General features: G+C 35.4%; 1 protein-coding gene across 8 annotated transcripts in view; it reads right to left on the reverse strand.

Moving 5' to 3' along the window:
• The window catches only part of LOC109414157 (1-phosphatidylinositol 4,5-bisphosphate phosphodiesterase epsilon-1), a 106,619-nt gene extending 92,953 nt beyond the window's left edge, over window positions 1-13,666 (reverse strand). Inside the window, exons 1-2 of one of the 8 annotated variants that reach the window (XM_062860426.1) lie at window positions 13,393-13,666; window positions 12,325-12,713 (exon numbers count right to left, since the gene is read on the reverse strand). The gene's annotated coding sequence lies outside the window, so the exon portion shown is untranslated. Of the gene's footprint in view, window positions 1-12,324; window positions 12,870-13,334 lie in introns of all 8 variants that reach the window. The other 7 variants (XM_062860423.1, XM_062860424.1, XM_062860422.1 and 4 more) reach the window with 7 other exon arrangements.
• Between the last annotated feature and the right edge of the window lie 3,332 nt (window positions 13,667-16,998).

The following is a 16,998-nucleotide window of genomic DNA, read 5'->3' on the forward strand; positions in this document are numbered from 1 at the left end:
GATAAACCCATTAAACATTCTTCTAAGATTTTATCAATCAAGCATTTTTCCAAGCATTCCTTCAGGAATTTATTTAATGGTTCTACCAGGAATTCCTGCATTGATTTCTCCAGGAGTTCTTACAAATTAAAATTTTCAAGAAGCTTCTCGAAAAATTCCATCATGCAATCCTCTCCTTTAGAAATTCCTTCAAAAAATATTCCTTCAGCAATTTCTCCAAAGATTTTTTCACAATACCTTCAATAATACGATAAAAGATTTCTGCTAGGATATCATCAAGTATTTTTTTCAATGACTCTCTTCGGGAATTTCACCAACGATATCTCCAGGCATTTTTCTAATAGCTCGCCTAGGAGAAACCCTTTCTTGAGTAAAAAATCAACGATTTTCTCAAAAGTAGCTACCCTAAAGAGAAACATTTAGGGATTTCCCCAAAGATTTATAAAAAAAAACCCTCCTACTTACAAGGACATTTAAAGAAGTTTTTCCAAGAATATCGTCAGAACTTTCTCAAAGGATTTCTTAAGCAATACAAAAGTTCAACAATTTGTTAAAACGTTCCTACAAGGATTATTTTAAATAATTCCTCCATGCATTCTTCTAGCGTTTTCTTCAAGAATTCTTTCAAAATGTTTCAAAAATCAAGGGTGATGGTCATAATGGGTCATGAGGCGTTTTGTCGTCCAAATTTCCTGTAACTTGGCCGTATAATTCAGCTTGGTTGGGAAGCATTTGAGGCCAACTCTGGGTTCGACAGCTTTCAAATTAAGAAAAAACATGACGAAGAGAACAAAACTGCCGAAAATACACAATTTCTGCAAAAAAAACCTCAAATATCCGATAATGAAATAGTTGATTCTTGGTTTATCCGCTAGGCGACGCTCGTGGGTCTTAGAAAATGTAAACCTCTGTATCTCGACTACTTAGAAGAGTTTCGTCTTCGGCAAAGTTGAGCTGAACAAGCTATCCGATGATGAGCTAGTTGTACCTGAATATATCCGCTAGGTGGCGGTCGTGAGTCTTAGAAATTTTAAACTTATGTATCTCGAGAATCAAACCACATAAAAGAATTTCATCTTCGGCAATGAATTGATCAGGACATCAATAGCTATCCGATCATGAAAAAGTTGATTCTGAATATATCCGCTAGGGGGCGCTAGTGAGTCTGATAAATTTTAAATTTCTATGATCTCATAGAAGGACATTTATCTTCGGCATAGAAGAATTTTATCTTTGGCAAAGTTGTTCAGGAAATCAAGAGCTATTCGATAATGAACTAGTTGATTCTACGTTTATCCGCTAGGTGACGCTTGTGGGTCTTAGAAAAACCTCTGTATCTTGAGAATCAGACTACATAGAAGAATTTCGTCTTCGGCAAAGTTGAGCAGAACACCAAGAGCTCTCCTATGATGAGCTAGTTGAATTTGAAAATATCCGCTAGATGGCGCTAGTGAGTCTTAAAAATTTTAAAATTCTGTAATCTCGAGAATCAGACCACATAAAAGATGTCCATGGCTAGGTATATCAGGGCATCAAGAGCTATCCGATTATAAAAAAAAATTAATTCTGTATATATTCGCTAGGTAGCGCTAGTGGGTCTTAGAAAATGTAAATCTCTGTATCTCGAGAATCAGACCACATAGAAGAATTTCACTTTCAACTAAATTTGCCCCGAATAACCTACAAAGAGCCACCCGATGATGAACTAGTTGAACCTTAATATATCTGCTAGGTGGCTCTAATCAGTTTTGAAAACTTAAAATTTCTGTATCTCGATAATCAGACCACATAGATGAATTTAGCCTTCGGCAAAGTTGATCAGGAAATTAGGAGCTATTCGATAATGAACTAGTTGATTCTTGGTTTATCCACTAGGTGGCTCTAGTCAGTCTTAGAAATTTTAAATTTATGTATCTCGAGAATTAAGTCATATTGAAGAATTTCGTTTTCGGCAAAGCTGATCAAGGTATCAAAGGTTTTTATGCAATAAAAAACTAGTTGATTCTGCGTTTATCCGCTAGGTAGTCAATCTTGGAAATTCTAAACTTTTGTATCTTGAGAATCACATTGACAAAGTTGATAAGTACATCAAAAGCAATCCGATGATGAACTAGTTGAATCTAGGTTTATTCGCCAGATGGCGCTAGTAAGTATCAGAAACTATATACTTCTGTATCTTGAGAATCATGCCACACAGAAAAATGTCGTCTTCGGAAAAGTTGATCAGAACATCAAGCAATGAAGCTAGTTGATCCTACATTTATCCGTTATGTGACGCTAGTAATTCCTAGAAATTACAATCTTCGGTTTCTCGGGAATGTGTTTTCGGCAAAGTTGCAAGAGCTATACGATGAAGAACTTGTGCATTCTACGTTTAACCGCCAGGTGGCGCTGTTAGTTTAGAATTTCTTATTTGACAAAGTTGATCAGCATTTGAAGAACTAGACTTCAAGATACTTAATGAACTTAATTCTTTCAAGAGTCACTCGATAAATATCTGATGATTTATAATTGAGCCTGTTCTATAGCTTTATCTTTTTTGTCTCAAATGTTTCACCGATGGCAAATGGCAACACTTTTAGAGCTTTCAAATACGCTGATTTGTCGGGGCCCGTGGCGCAGTGGTCCACACGTTCGCTTCATAAGCGGATGGTCATGGGTTCAAACCCAGCCCCGGCACTTGCAATTTTTCGTCAGTTGCTCTTCTTCCCGAGAGCAACTGGCACCTGACCCTCTTCGGAGCATATAGCTCTAACGGACCCGGAATTTGGATAACGGCGAACCGCAACTCACAATGGACCCCCAATCGGACTGGACTGGACTGAACAGCAGCCACATCATCACCATGGACAAGGTAGAAGAGTGAAAGAAGCACAAAGGCAACCCAGTTCAATAAAAGTAGAATAGAATAGAATACATTTAGGCGCTGTACAAAGTGGAAGTGCAGTGTCCAATTGAAATCGCTCACGTAGTACCCTAGTCTACAAAAGAGCTGTAAATTAGGTTAAGTGATTGAGAATTAAAAAAAATACGCTGATTTGCGTGTGCAGTGCAGAGATTATTGTTATGTCGCTCCGTGATGATAGAGAATAAGCACATTCCAAGAAACATTTACAAAAATAACATCTCTCTAATGCAGGGGTTCTCAAACTTTTTCAACTGGCGACTCACTTTTGATTTTCAAGGAATTTGGCGACTCAGCAGCACGAAAGTTTATAAAATTTGTCTTTTTTTGCAAATTTGGAGTGCCTTTTTAAATAAATACATTTTATCATTTTCATAGGTTATGATAAACTTACGTTACGTAGCCCTCGAACGTGAAAAAAGGTGTTTTGTTTATGTATTGTGCTATTGAATCTTGAAACTTCTGATTGAAAACTTATTGTTTAAGAATCGATTTCAGTACGCAGACAGTAGTTTCAATATTCTATATAATCCAGACAAGACTTATAATACAAAATTTTAAATAGAATTAAGGAGAAACTGAAATTCTAGAAATAACTCTTCTGAAATAGATTCTCTAAGGGAGTATTTGAAAATTAGAAAATGACTAGCATTAACATTCGACATAAATTAATAGAATTCGCGACCCACCAAAAACCAGCCCGCGATCCACCAATGGATCGCGACCCATAGTTTGAGAAACGCTGCTCTAATGTATTTCCAATAATATTTCTTCTTCTGAATGATGCTAAGGGATATTTTTTAAATTTTTGCCCCAACCCGTAATATCAACATTTGATAAAACTGTGATTTTTAGAGAAAATGCCTGTAACTTTGAATCAAAAAAAAGATGATGACACTCCCTGCACACAAAAAAGAGATAATGACAATCTCTGCACGAAAAGCAACGCAAATGCTGTTTTTGACGATTTTTATAAGAAATTGAAATTGAAAAAACTACAGCCAGAAATCCGGTATTTCTTGAACCACCCTAAGTTCATTCAGATTTTTTTTTCTAAATCGGTCATTTAAAGTTGCATAAACAACTTTTTTTAGCCAGCTCACTCAAAATTTATAGATTAACAAATTTGCCGGAGAATGCGTATAGTTATTCCAACAAATAAAAAAAGTTAAGTTTTCATTTTTTTTTGAATAATATGGACCACCCTAATTTTTATGTAAATTAGAATGAGGGCTTTATTATTAGGAACATCTTCAAAGAAGACCATATTTGGCTAACACAATCATTCGGAGGAGTTGAATGCATCTTTCTGTAAATAAATAGTTGAAAAGTGTCATTTACATTTTAAAGAATATCAACTATTCCTTTCACCAGTGGAGAATATGCAAGTGAAACGTTGAAAAAACTATTAATATTCTTTTTTTTTATAGTTACTCTATTTATATGAGCTTTGTAAATTATTTGTAGGTCAAATTTTGACCGTAGATTTCCGTATAAAATCAGACACTTTGGGGCATAATTCGGGCGTAAATGGGTTAACCCTCTAATACCCAACCCCGCCTTTAGACGGGGTATAGTTTGAGCATTTTTGTAATTTTTGTTTCGTGGACAATCAAAATTTTTATATTTTTGGGTGATGCTTAGGACTGTTTTGTATATCTTAAAATGGTTTTTGGTGTCTTCTAAAGCGTATTTACATTTTTCAAAAATCATTGAAAAATTTATGTTTTAGTCACCTTAAAGAAATCATTGATTATTTTGTATTGAATCGCTAAAATAAACATATTTTATATTTTTCCCAAAACATTCTATCATAGTAGAATAGTTTAAGGGAGTCGAATACACTCTAAAATTACTTTCTTTAAAATTACACGAAAAATAAAATTTTCATTGAAAAAAATTTTAAATAAAAATATTTCAACAATAATCCTAAAATTTGAAAATGTTTTCGTCTCAAAAAATCCGTATCTCAAAGATAGAAGCCTCTTTGAGATACGGATTTTATAAAAAATATAAAAGTGTGTGGATGTTGAAAAATAAAAATTAGAAAAATCAAAAACCGAAAATCACAAAATCGAGAATTAAAAAGAATCATCTTCCAAAACATGTTTAAATCGATTTTAGATGACTAAAAATGATATTTAAATCAAAATAAAAAATTTGGGTATTAGAGGGTTAACTAATACAAGTGCCAATTTTGGGTAGAAATTGTCGACAAAAAAATATCTCCAGAATTTTTCCATTTTCTTTTTCTTGTTAAACATTAGTTTTGCATGGACTCAAATGGTTTCGCAAACTTTAAAATTTAAAAACATTTTACAAACATAAAAAAAACTTTCTTCTGGCGATTGAAAGAAGATTCATCTATTACTCCGGCTAATGAGATGACTAATGCCGATAATCATTTCTCCAGATTCAAACAATGGTGTTGCCGAGATATCTTTCGAAGAGTACATGGAAGTAATACAATAAAAAATATCTATATATAAAAATTAGTTTGAAATCCCTTTGAGGCAACAAAACTCACAAACGGCTGAACCAATTAGGATGGCTCTTGCACGGTTCGATTCGTTTTCATGGTGGCTGTGTTTATATACATAAAAAGTTACGAAAATCATTCAAGAAGTATAAAAAATGTAGAATTACTGAGTTTTCATGAGCCGGGAAGAAATTTGGCGTGATTGAAATAAAATCAATCTAGAGTGCGTTGCTGTGGTGTCCTCAACAGCTGTCAAACCACCACAGCTTGGCAAGACAAAGTTTGCCGGGACAGCTAGTAAAAAATAAAAAAATAAAAACATAATTTTTTGAAAGACTTTTAATACAGTGTATCATAATAAATTTCTTAGGCGTCTGTCAACCGATTTGAGTTCTCTTATCACCAAATGAAATCTACAACATCCTAGCAGAACGCTTCGAAATTTTATTTCGATTGGATATTTGATTACTGAGATATCTTTCGAAGAGTACTTGGGAGTAATTTCAATAAATTCCTTTTTTATATTATTATATTTGCTTGCTATCTTACATGAGCTACAATCAATATTGTTAATGGCTCTAGGTCTTCAACACGTAAAAGTCATTTATTTGAAATTGAAATTTAAATTCAAATTTAAATACTACATTCTCTTCTAAGAATGCTCGGAAATTATATCGCAGTTTCTCTAAGATCATGTAAGTGAAGCAAGTAAAAAGTAGTATTAGGCTTCGGACCCCGGTTTTGGCCAATCCAAGGGAAATTTTTTTTCAATAAATAAAGCTTCTTTGACCTCATATAAAGAATTTATTGTTACTTAGTGTTACTAGCAGGTTACTGTTTTCAATAAAATTATAAATTACAAATAGAAAGGAATGAGTGATTCTCGATGAGATCGGCCCACTATTTACACCTTGTCTTCAAAAATGTTTAAGGTGGCGATTTTCGAAAAGTCCTCACCAAAAAAGTAATGAAAATGCATTTGGTTACTCAAATTGATGGACCCCCCGTTAGTTAGAGCCACTACAATTTTTGCAGTCCCCTCAATTTTGATCAGACGGTGGCTCATTTAAACCGTTATAACTCTAAAGTTTCGCCAAAAACCACCTCAAAACGAAATGTTGTTGAAAAGAGGGAAGATAGAGCTACTATTTACAATTATAAAAAGTTGGGTCGGCCATATTGATTTTTGCCGCCATCTTGGATTTTTATACCAAAACTTTAATTTCACCTTGATGGCAACCAACGATTTTCAAAATTTTAAAAGTCTGCCTCATGATCTTCGTCCAGCAACATCAATAAACGAAGAAATCATCGAAAATACCAGGGTGTGGTGCACTCGGACTTCCTTCCAGAAGGTCAATCTGTCAATGCTGAATATAATTTGGGCGTTATGAAGCGTTTGCGTGAGAATATTCGTCTCTAAAGGAAAGAATTGTGGGACAACAAGTCATGATTTTTGCATCATGATAATGCACCAGCTTACACATCAAGTTTAGATCGCGATTATTTGACCAAAAACAAAGTCTACATCGTTCCTCAAACGCTGCACGGTGGGACGAACGGCCAAAAACGTGAACTTTTTTCAGCAGCGTCTTTAAACGTGATTTTATCGGCATGGTGTCTTCGGATGAAAAATTTATAAAAATAGGGCGCGTCCAATGGTGTTTAGCTTTAGTTCGCAACTGTAAAATCCAACTTTTTTCTTTACTATTACTTTAGAGCTTTTAGTAGAACTTGTTACTTCAGACTCTAGTTTAATTTAAAAACACTTCACTAATACTGTACTTTTGCAAAAGAAAATAAAAAATGAATAACTCTTTTAAAGAAAAACTAGAAAGGACGAGCAAATTCCTTTTAATTCTACTACTGTGCTTATCTTCGGACAGATAGGCCTATTTCGTCTGTGACTTACAGACTTCTTCAGTGTCAAGTGCTCGACTGAAGAAAACCTCGCATTCGTTGTGGTATTTATACTAGGAGTGTATGTGTAGGTACGTGTGTGGGTAAAAGTGTAGGTATAAAAATGTAGGTACAAAATTGTAGGTACATATTTGTAAAAAAGGGGGTGTATCTGCCTGTTAGAAAACAGGGTGTCAATAAGATACCTAAAGCTAGGAAAATTCCTACCGATTTGGTAGGTAGTCAATTGGTGTTTGTTGTGTTATTTTTTCCTGCCGATTTGGTAGGTAGTCAATTTGTGTTTTGTGTATTGTGTAATGTTTTGTGTGTGTTAGGTAAAAATTTAAACAGCCACGTGTACCCATTGCCCTGATCCTTGTTAAGTAGTTTTTTATTGTTTTGTTTGTAAATTTCTAAACTTTCTGCAACATCAAGTTTCCATGGGTTTGTAATGTGTCGTAAGAGTTTAATATTTGAAGTATTCATAAAATGTCCTTCATTGAAAATATGTTCAGCAACTTTAGATTTAAAATGATGAATGAGTCCCTTGTCTGTGTCTTTGTGTGCTTTTGATACTTCCGTTATGTGTTCTTTGAATCGTGTGTTGAGTGTGCGTTTTGTTTGTCCTATGTATATTTTGTCACAGTGATTACATGTTACTTTGTAAACACCAGATTTTGTTAAGTTGTCCAACGGGTCTTTCGTAGATCCTAAGAGAGTTTGAAGTTGGTTAGCTTTGCTTGTGAAAACTAATTCAAAACCAAACTTTCTGAGAATTGGTCGGAGTTTTTTGGTGTCATTGTTGTAGTTCACAGTTATCCGTTTAAGTGTAGGTTCTGTCCGTGTCAGTGTAGTCAAAGAACGTCTGTATTGTTGTTGTGTCTTTTTGTTGATGATCTGTTGTATTGTTTGTTTTGTGTAACCGTTCAACTGTGCTGTTTCGAAAATGTAATTAAGTTCTTTCGTTTTTCCTGTTTCACTAAGTGGAAGTGTCTGCATTCGGTGTATCATGTGATTGAAGGATGCAATTTTGTGTTGATGTGAGTGATTTGATGAATTTGGAATAGTGCGTTGAGTGTGTGTCGGTTTTCTGTAAATTTCGAAGGAAAGTGTTGATTCTTGTTTTACGATGAGTATGTCCAAAAATGGTAGTTGGTTGTTCTGTTCAATTTCACAAGTGAATTCGATGTTTTTGTGTGCATTATTGATATTGTTCAAGATTTCAGGTAAAAGATGTTTCTTAACAATGCTAAACACGTCGTCAACGTATCTCCACCAGACTTCAGGAAGCTGTTTGTTGTTTTCTAAGCGTTTTTCCAAATTTGCCATAAAAATTTCACTTAAAAATGGAGAAAGTGGATTGCCCATGGGGGCACCATTAAGTTGTTTGTAGGTTTCATTTCTGAACGAAAAATAATTTTCTTCCATACAAAGTTTGGTTGAACAATATCAATAATGCACACAAAAACATCGAATTCACTTGTGAAATTGAACAGAACAACCAACTACCATTTTTGGACATACTCATCGTAAAACAAGAATCAACACTTTCCTTCGAAATTTACAGAAAACCGACACACACTCAACGCACTATTCCAAATTCATCAAATCACTCACATCAACACAAAATTGCATCCTTCAATCACATGATACACCGAATGCAGACACTTCCACTTAGTGAAACAGGAAAAACGAAAGAACTTAATTACATTTTCGAAACAGCACAGTTGAACGGTTACACAAAACAAACAATACAACAGATCATCAACAAAAAGACACAACAACAATACAGACGTTCATTGACTACACTGACACGGACAGAACCTACACTTAAACGGATAACTGTGAACTACAACAATGACACCAAAAAACTCCGACCAATTCTCAGAAAGTTTGGTTTTGAATTAGTTTTCACAAGCAAAGCTAACCAACTTCAAACTCTCTTAGGATCTACGAAAGACCCGTTGGACAACTTAACAAAATCTGGTGTTTACAAAGTAACATGTAATCACTGTGACAAAATATACATAGGACAAACAAAACGCACACTCAACACACGATTCAAAGAACACATAACGGAAGTATCAAAAGCACACAAAGACACAGACAAGGGACTCATTCATCATTTTAAATCTAAAGTTGCTGAACATATTTTCAATGAAGGACATTTTATGAATACTTCAAATATTAAACTCTTACGACACATTACAAACCCATGGAAACTTGATGTTGCAGAAAGTTTAGAAATTTACAAACAAAACAATAAAAAACTACTTAACAAGGATCAGGGCAATGGGTACACGTGGCTGTTTAAATTTTTACCTAACACACACAAAACATTACACAATACACAAAACACAAATTGACTACCTACCAAATCGGCAGGAAAAAATAACACAACAAACACCAATTGACTACCTACCAAATCGGTAGGAATTTTCCTAGCTTTAGGTATCTTATTGACACCCTGTTTTCTAACAGGCAGATACACCCCCTTTTTTACAAATATGTACCTACAATTTTGTACCTACATTTTTATACCTACACTTTTACCCACACACGTACCTACACATACACTCCTAGTATAAATACCACAACGAATGCGAGGTTTTCTTCAGTCGAGCACTTGACGCTGAAGAAGTCTGTAAGTCACAGACGAAATAGGCCTATCTGTCCGAAGATAAGCACAGTAGTAGAATTAAAAGGAATTTGCTCGTCCTTTCTAGTTTTTCTTTAAAAGAGTTATTCATTTTTTATTTTCTTTTGCAAAAGTACAGTATTAGTGAAGTGTTTTTAAATTAAACTAGAGTCTGAACCAACTTTTTTGTTTGACGTTTTTTCAATATGGTGTCTTCGGCAAAGTTGCTCAATACAAATATCTTTGCGAAGACACCAACCCTCTATCTCTTCATTGTTTTAAGATACAGACGTATTTTATGAACGACCCCCCAAAAATCTTTTTATTTATATATTTCGAAAACGCGCAGTTTTAGAAAGTTGCAATGTTCTACAAAGTTATGCAAAATGTCAAAATAAACAACTTTGTAGAAGTGAATAGGGTTCTAAAATGTCAATAGGGTTAGTTATGGCTATTTTTTGAGTAAAAAATGGCCGTTTCTCAAGGCTCATTAACTATCTTGGATGCAAATGGATGCAAATAAAACCCCACCAGGTTCAGTATGTATTACTATTAGTTGAATATCCTGATGTTTTCGGCTGTATCCTCGAGTATCCTTAGCAGGTGTTCTTAATCTTACTAGAGCCTATTTTTTACGCTAAAACAATAATATCAGTTTTTGTATGTCATTTAGAACCCCATTATCTTCTGTGAAGTGATAAATATTAACTAATCGCATAATTGTAAGCATTATTGCGCCTAGAAAAATCAATTATTATCAAATTATTATCATATTTTAAAAACACTGCATAGAAGTGAGCTAAACTAGTCGGTCATATGTATCCAAGTGATCTCACCAGCAAGCAAATACACATATTATTTTTTGCACGTATAGTAACCGTCAGAGATATTTGTATTGAGCATATCTACAACTTTGCCGAAGACACCATATTGATAAAACGTCGAACAAAAAAATTTTGGATTTTACAGCGCCGCCTGTGGCAAAGTTGCGAACTAAAACTAAACGCCATTGGACGCGCCCTATTTTTATAAAATTTTCATCCGAAGACACCATGCCGGTAAAATCACGTTTAAAGACGCTGCTGAAAAAAGTTCACGTTTTTGGCCATTCGTCCCACCGTGCGCTGTATTCACCTTATATGGCACCATGTGGCTTTTTCCTATTCCCCAAACTCAAATTGTCGCTTCGTGGTAAACTTATTCAGACTATTAAAGTCATAAAAAAACAATTCGAAGAAAAAGCGCAATGTGATACCAAAAGAGGCTTATGAAAAGTTCTATAAAGAATGTAAAAAACATTGCATATGTCTAAAGCCTCTAAAAGAGATTATTTTGTAAAAGATAAAATAAATATTAAAGAATAATTAACCGTTTGTGTTTTATTTAACAAATCTCGTTCATATTTGAGCAGAAGGTATGTTGAGCTCATTAAAATATCTCTATAATGTACTTTCAATAATACTTCTTCATTTGAATTAAACCCCAAACCATAACATCAACATTTGAATAAACTGTGATTTTTGGAGAAAATGCCTGCAACTCTTGACACTCTCTGTACAGAAAGCAACGTGTTTTTAAATGCTATTTTTTGACGATTTGGATGAGACATTAAAATTTAAAAAATAATACAGCTAGGCAACCGATATTTTTTGATCCACCCTAAGCTTATTCATTTTTTCCCTTATTTGATCAGATCTAAACTACCAGATTCTAGGAAAATGCATGATATATTTCATAAATGAATATGTGGGAAGCGTGGGTAGAAATTTTCAAGGATTTCTGAAAAAAAAAATACAGATTTTTTCCATCGTTTTTTTTTTCAAACATAAGTTTTGCATGAGCTCATATGGTTTCGTAAACTAATAATAAAAACATTTTACAAACATAAAAAAAACTATTTTCTAACAATTGAAAGAAGATTCATTTAAATTACACCGGCTAATGAGATGACTAATGCCGATAATCATTTCTCCAGATTCAAACAATGGTGTTTTGCGTGAGAGCCGCGCCCCATCTCGCACGCCGAACGAATTCATGCGCTTCACGCAAAATGTATTCCCAAATCAGCATACCCAAAGTTGACCTAGAAGAACGCTGAGCTCATGCCAATGCCAAAATGCTGGCTCTCGTCAATTTCGGCGGCTGTTTGTAATACGTATCTACTGTTTGCTTGCATTTCCATAAGCACCTGTTTGCACTTTAATTTAACGCATGTCGTGTAGAACTCGAGCTCCTAAATTTCTGAAAACTACCGTCGTGATGCATTCATCATCATTCATTATGCATGTGATGCAAGTTTGTCAACATGATTTAAATGCAAATTTCCCTAGTCGTTCTATTGCACATTTTGTTCTAAATTAAATCACAGTGAATGTTGTTCAAACTTATGCAATGTATACTTACCGAATTTGAAGTTACTCCGTATTACTTTTAGTTCTGTAGACGCCTTCTAGCTTGTGCTCTAGAAGTTTGCACTGCTTTGCTCATTATATCCGCAACACTCTTTGATGCTGTTTTATTAATTGAAACTTTTTCCTTTGTCCTTTCCCACAAAGAGGTGTGTTCCCAGAAAAGCCAATGTCTTCGAAATTGGATAGTTTATGGCTATATGTTTTCACATCAAATTTGATTGCATAAACACACAAAGAACGAAAAGTTTTCCTCTCGTTGGAGCCGTTTTTCTCTCTTTTCGCTGCATTCACATGTTCACGTTTAGTTTATCCTCTGGGTTTTACTCGGAAACGAAAACTGTTTCCGCACTCTCACTCTCGCTCGTTCTTAATCTCACTAGACTGGAATGTTTTCGTTCACCAGAACCAGAATGGAGATCCAGCAGCACACAGACATTAGCCGCACTCGTATAAAACAAAAAAAAAACTTCTCAATCAATTATACATGCAGGTGCTTATTCCTACTAATTCCAACATGTAGATGTAAACTCATTTTCTCTTAAAAAAGGAACAATCCAAAAAAGGTGTTGTGGGAATCTTGAGGTTTCCTTTTTTTCCCTAGACCATGGCACGATGAACACACATTTTCCACGTAATTAAAACATCCAAAATGTAAGCTGCTGGGGAATGGAAAATTTCCATTAGTGTGGAGATAGGTCCCTACCCTCCTTTGTGGAAAACTTTTTCTCTGCCAACCACTCCAGGTGATTTTCAACTTTTTGGTATGCCACCCACCAGCAGTTTCTCGTTTCTGTTTTACACGTTCTAAGCCGAGATGCGGTTTAGATAGGTTTTAAAATTAGTACGGTTCTCTCGAATGCCAATAATGCTTCAGAAATAATCACATAAAATGTTTAAAAAAGTTTGACGCCCTAGTTCACGTGCAACGAACAGGTAGCCTCCGAGCTTGTCAACGTCAAATAAAGAACTGTGATGAAAATTCCGTGAACCAGTGAATTTCACCTTCAATTTTCGATGGCCTTCGTGCAATGTTCGGGTCTGGACTCGTGAACCTGCTCACCAATACTTGCGCTCCGGAAAATGTAACCAGTCGGTTCACTCGAGATCACTGGGAGTGGGTGGTCCGTGTTTTATTGTTGATTAATAATTAACCATACAGCTACTGCACATCTATCAAGCTAAGTAACATTTTCTTCCAGAACTATTTTACACACATTAAAACTTGCAGTTAGTTGCCCTACACCAAACTATGGGTCGTTATCACATTTGGATCTTCACATTTTAGAACAGAACTTGCTGCGTCCGATGGTTGGAGCTGACACGTGCGAAATGAGCTTTTCTCCCGTATGAGGGCCGGTTTATAGAGATTCCTTGCTTATCATCGGTCGGGAAACTTCGGAAAAATGGTTGAAGGGGAAACGAATTTCCCCTGTTTTTCTCGACAAGGACACAGTGTGTAATTTCAGATGCGTTTTGGTTACATTGAATGTAATTGAGTTCACATATCAAGTACTACGCAGTGGATGTTTCACATGAATCGAGTACATTTGTTATTATCATATACACAACTGATTTATTGGGCCCATATAAACGTAACGGCAAATGCGCAGATATTCAACAAGTCGATGTAGACGTGGTTGATATCTGGTCACTGCAGGATTTTTTGGTAATGGTAATTATTTACTTTCTGGGCCTTAGTTATAACTGGCACACGACGAATGCAAAAATGATGTATTGGCATAGAAAACTAATTGATGTAGAACCCAAACTTCTGCATCACATGATAAAATACACTTCCAATTTAACAAAGATAGAGCTCTGCACGGATCTTTGCGACTACTTAAGCTCACACAGAATTCCCAGCAAGACTCATTGTTAGCCTTCAAGCTGCTTAAAATGCTCTTCGGAACTTTTAAGTTTATTGATTTGGTTTTGAGCATTTTCAGCTCAACGCACGAATCGTGACCTTTTTCAATTCAAATGAAATTTTGCTCATGTTGAAGCCTCTATCTGAATTTTTTGCCATGTCATATATTTTACAATATTCTTTACCTAACTTTTGAAAAGACCTCATGAAAAAATCCTATTTTTTTCTTCAAAAATGTAGAACTGGAAAATGGTTTGTTGGATTAAAATGATGTCCTCGAAGATGTTAGAAGATGTTTGAAGGACTTTTAGAAGAAAAAATGCACTGAGAGTAGTACTCAACGCGGATCTATGTTAGATGTTATATAGTTTAATTTTTCAAAAACCTTGCCCTTTCAGAGCTTTTTACTATTTTTGTGTAGAAAGCTGACTACCAGCCACTGCCAAGTACCGTCGTGCGGGGCTTCTTTATACACTTTTTCATGGTTTTTCAACTTTATGACATTATAACTCCCAGACTAGTGAATAAATTTCCACAATTTTTATACACAATAATTGTGAGTATGTATGTAGGATGTATGCAAAATTTGAGCTAAATCCATCAATAAACAAAAAAGTTGTTCATACACCAATCGGACACATCTCGTATAGAACCGGGTGGGGGCTACTTTAGACATTTTTATCTATAACAAAACTGCGTTTCAAATTCCAGGGTTATTTGGAAAACTACATTGTACCAATACTGTAGTATACTGTATCATACATAATTTCAATAAAAATATGCGTTTTAAGATGGTTCTGTGCTACCTTTGGTATTATGAGCAGCGTGATATTGCTATATAGATAGCCTGAAAAAAGAGACCATCAATCCTTTATTTGGGCGAAACGGTCATTTATAACGTATAACGATACAAATATTCGATTGTATATGCTACGTTGATACATTTTGAATGAATTGATCAACCCTTTGAAATTTATGAACTGTAGAAACAATGCCTACAGACCAAATGTTCTGATACGTTATGTATATTATATTGGTTTATTCGATGTTTTTTCGCGTCCTGACAAGCAATAAACGGTCTGTGTGAAAAATAATTTCAACCAAATGAAGGGAAAACTATTGCTTTATAATAGTTCCTACGACATCAAACAGATTTGAACCAAATTTTGAATTCAAAAAATCCATATTCAAAAGTGTCCAAAGTAGCCCCGCATTTCAAAAGTAGCCCCGCACGACGGTATCCCAAGAGTCTTAGCAGAGAAGCCTTTCCGTGTTCCTCAGCCCGATCCAATTAAACGTCGCACGACACAAATCCTCCAAAAAGGCTTGCTAGTCAGATTGATAGAGGACACACTTATCAAGTAAGGTCCTCAGTTCAAGGTCGACTAGAACAAGCTAATAAGGATAACCTGTCGCTAGATCCTAAAGAGGCAGCTGTAGGCAGTGGACCTCATAAACCGTTATACTCAGAGGTGACGAACTATATTAGAATTGGCATTCTCCCTGAAGGCTTTCCTAATATAGAACTCAGTACTCAACAACTAACGATGACGCAAAATGAAATACTGAAAAATGTTGCTGCGCAAAGAAAGGAGCGAGTTAAACCTAAGTTTGGCAACTGTTTGTTCCGACCAGGGCATATGATCGTCATCTGCAAGAACCAAGACACAGCCAATTGGTTAAAGGCTAAAATTTCCCTAATCCAACCTTGGGAGAATGCATTCCTTATTGCAGTTGAGGAGAAAGATATACCCAGGCCCGAAGTATTAGTAGGATTTTTCCCACGAAGCGAACAGGATACAAACGACGAAATCCTCGCCTTTGTGGAAAGCCAGAATGAAGGCCTTGTAGTTGATGCTTGGAGGGTTCTTAAGAGATACGTGGTATAACAACATCACGTGGAACTCGTTTTCACTGTAGATGATGTTTCCTTGAAGTCTCTGGAAAACTGCAAGTTTACAATAGACTACAAATTTGGAGTGGCCTATTTAAGAAAACGAAATTCGAAGGCAGAGGGCACTGAAGGTGAGCAAACGGCCGCAGAGGAAGGTCCTATCGGAGAAATTATTAGGGCAAACGAAGTGCAGCCCATACATGATCATGGAAAAGGTACAAAAGAAGAAGACTCTGAAATGGCTGACCCTAACCAACCAGCTTGCAGAATCGAAAGCAAGGAAGCAATGATGGCGACAAAGGTATTTTGCAACTCTTCAAAGTGTGAAAATAAGAGTGATAAATGCCCCAAAACGTCCATCGATTCTTTCCAGGACTCTACTAAGGGTGGGGAAGATTCTTTGGTATACCGCCAAATTCTGCCCCGCAAGACACAATACAAAACAAAGGCGGAAAAACTGCCTGTGGACCATTAAAACAAACAAACAAACAGCTCAATGACTCAAAGAAGCATAAAGTTTATTCAAGAAAACCTTCATCACGCAAAGGCAGCTTCAGCAATCTTAAGTAAAACGTTTATAAAGGGCAAAATTGATGTGGCGCTTTCACAAGAGCCATGGACAAGAAACCGTAAAATATTAGGAATACAAACAACAGGATGTAAGTTAGTTTACGATGATAACACTAGTTTACAAAATAAAACGTAAGTCGTGAACTTCTGTCAACGACCAAAATTTTTGAAGCACAATTTAGTACTGATTTAGCACGGTTTGTGCTTCAAAAATTTTTAAGTAGAGCACTTTTGGAGTTTTAGCTCAATATCGAGTTTTACAACTTTTAAAAATATGGAATTTACTAAAATTCAAATATCTTGCGTTTTGTTCAACCAATTTCAAATCTTTTTCC

Source organism: Aedes albopictus, chromosome 3 (genome assembly GCF_035046485.1).
Source record: "Aedes albopictus strain Foshan chromosome 3, AalbF5, whole genome shotgun sequence".
Taxonomy (NCBI): Eukaryota; Metazoa; Arthropoda; class Insecta; order Diptera; family Culicidae; genus Aedes; species Aedes albopictus.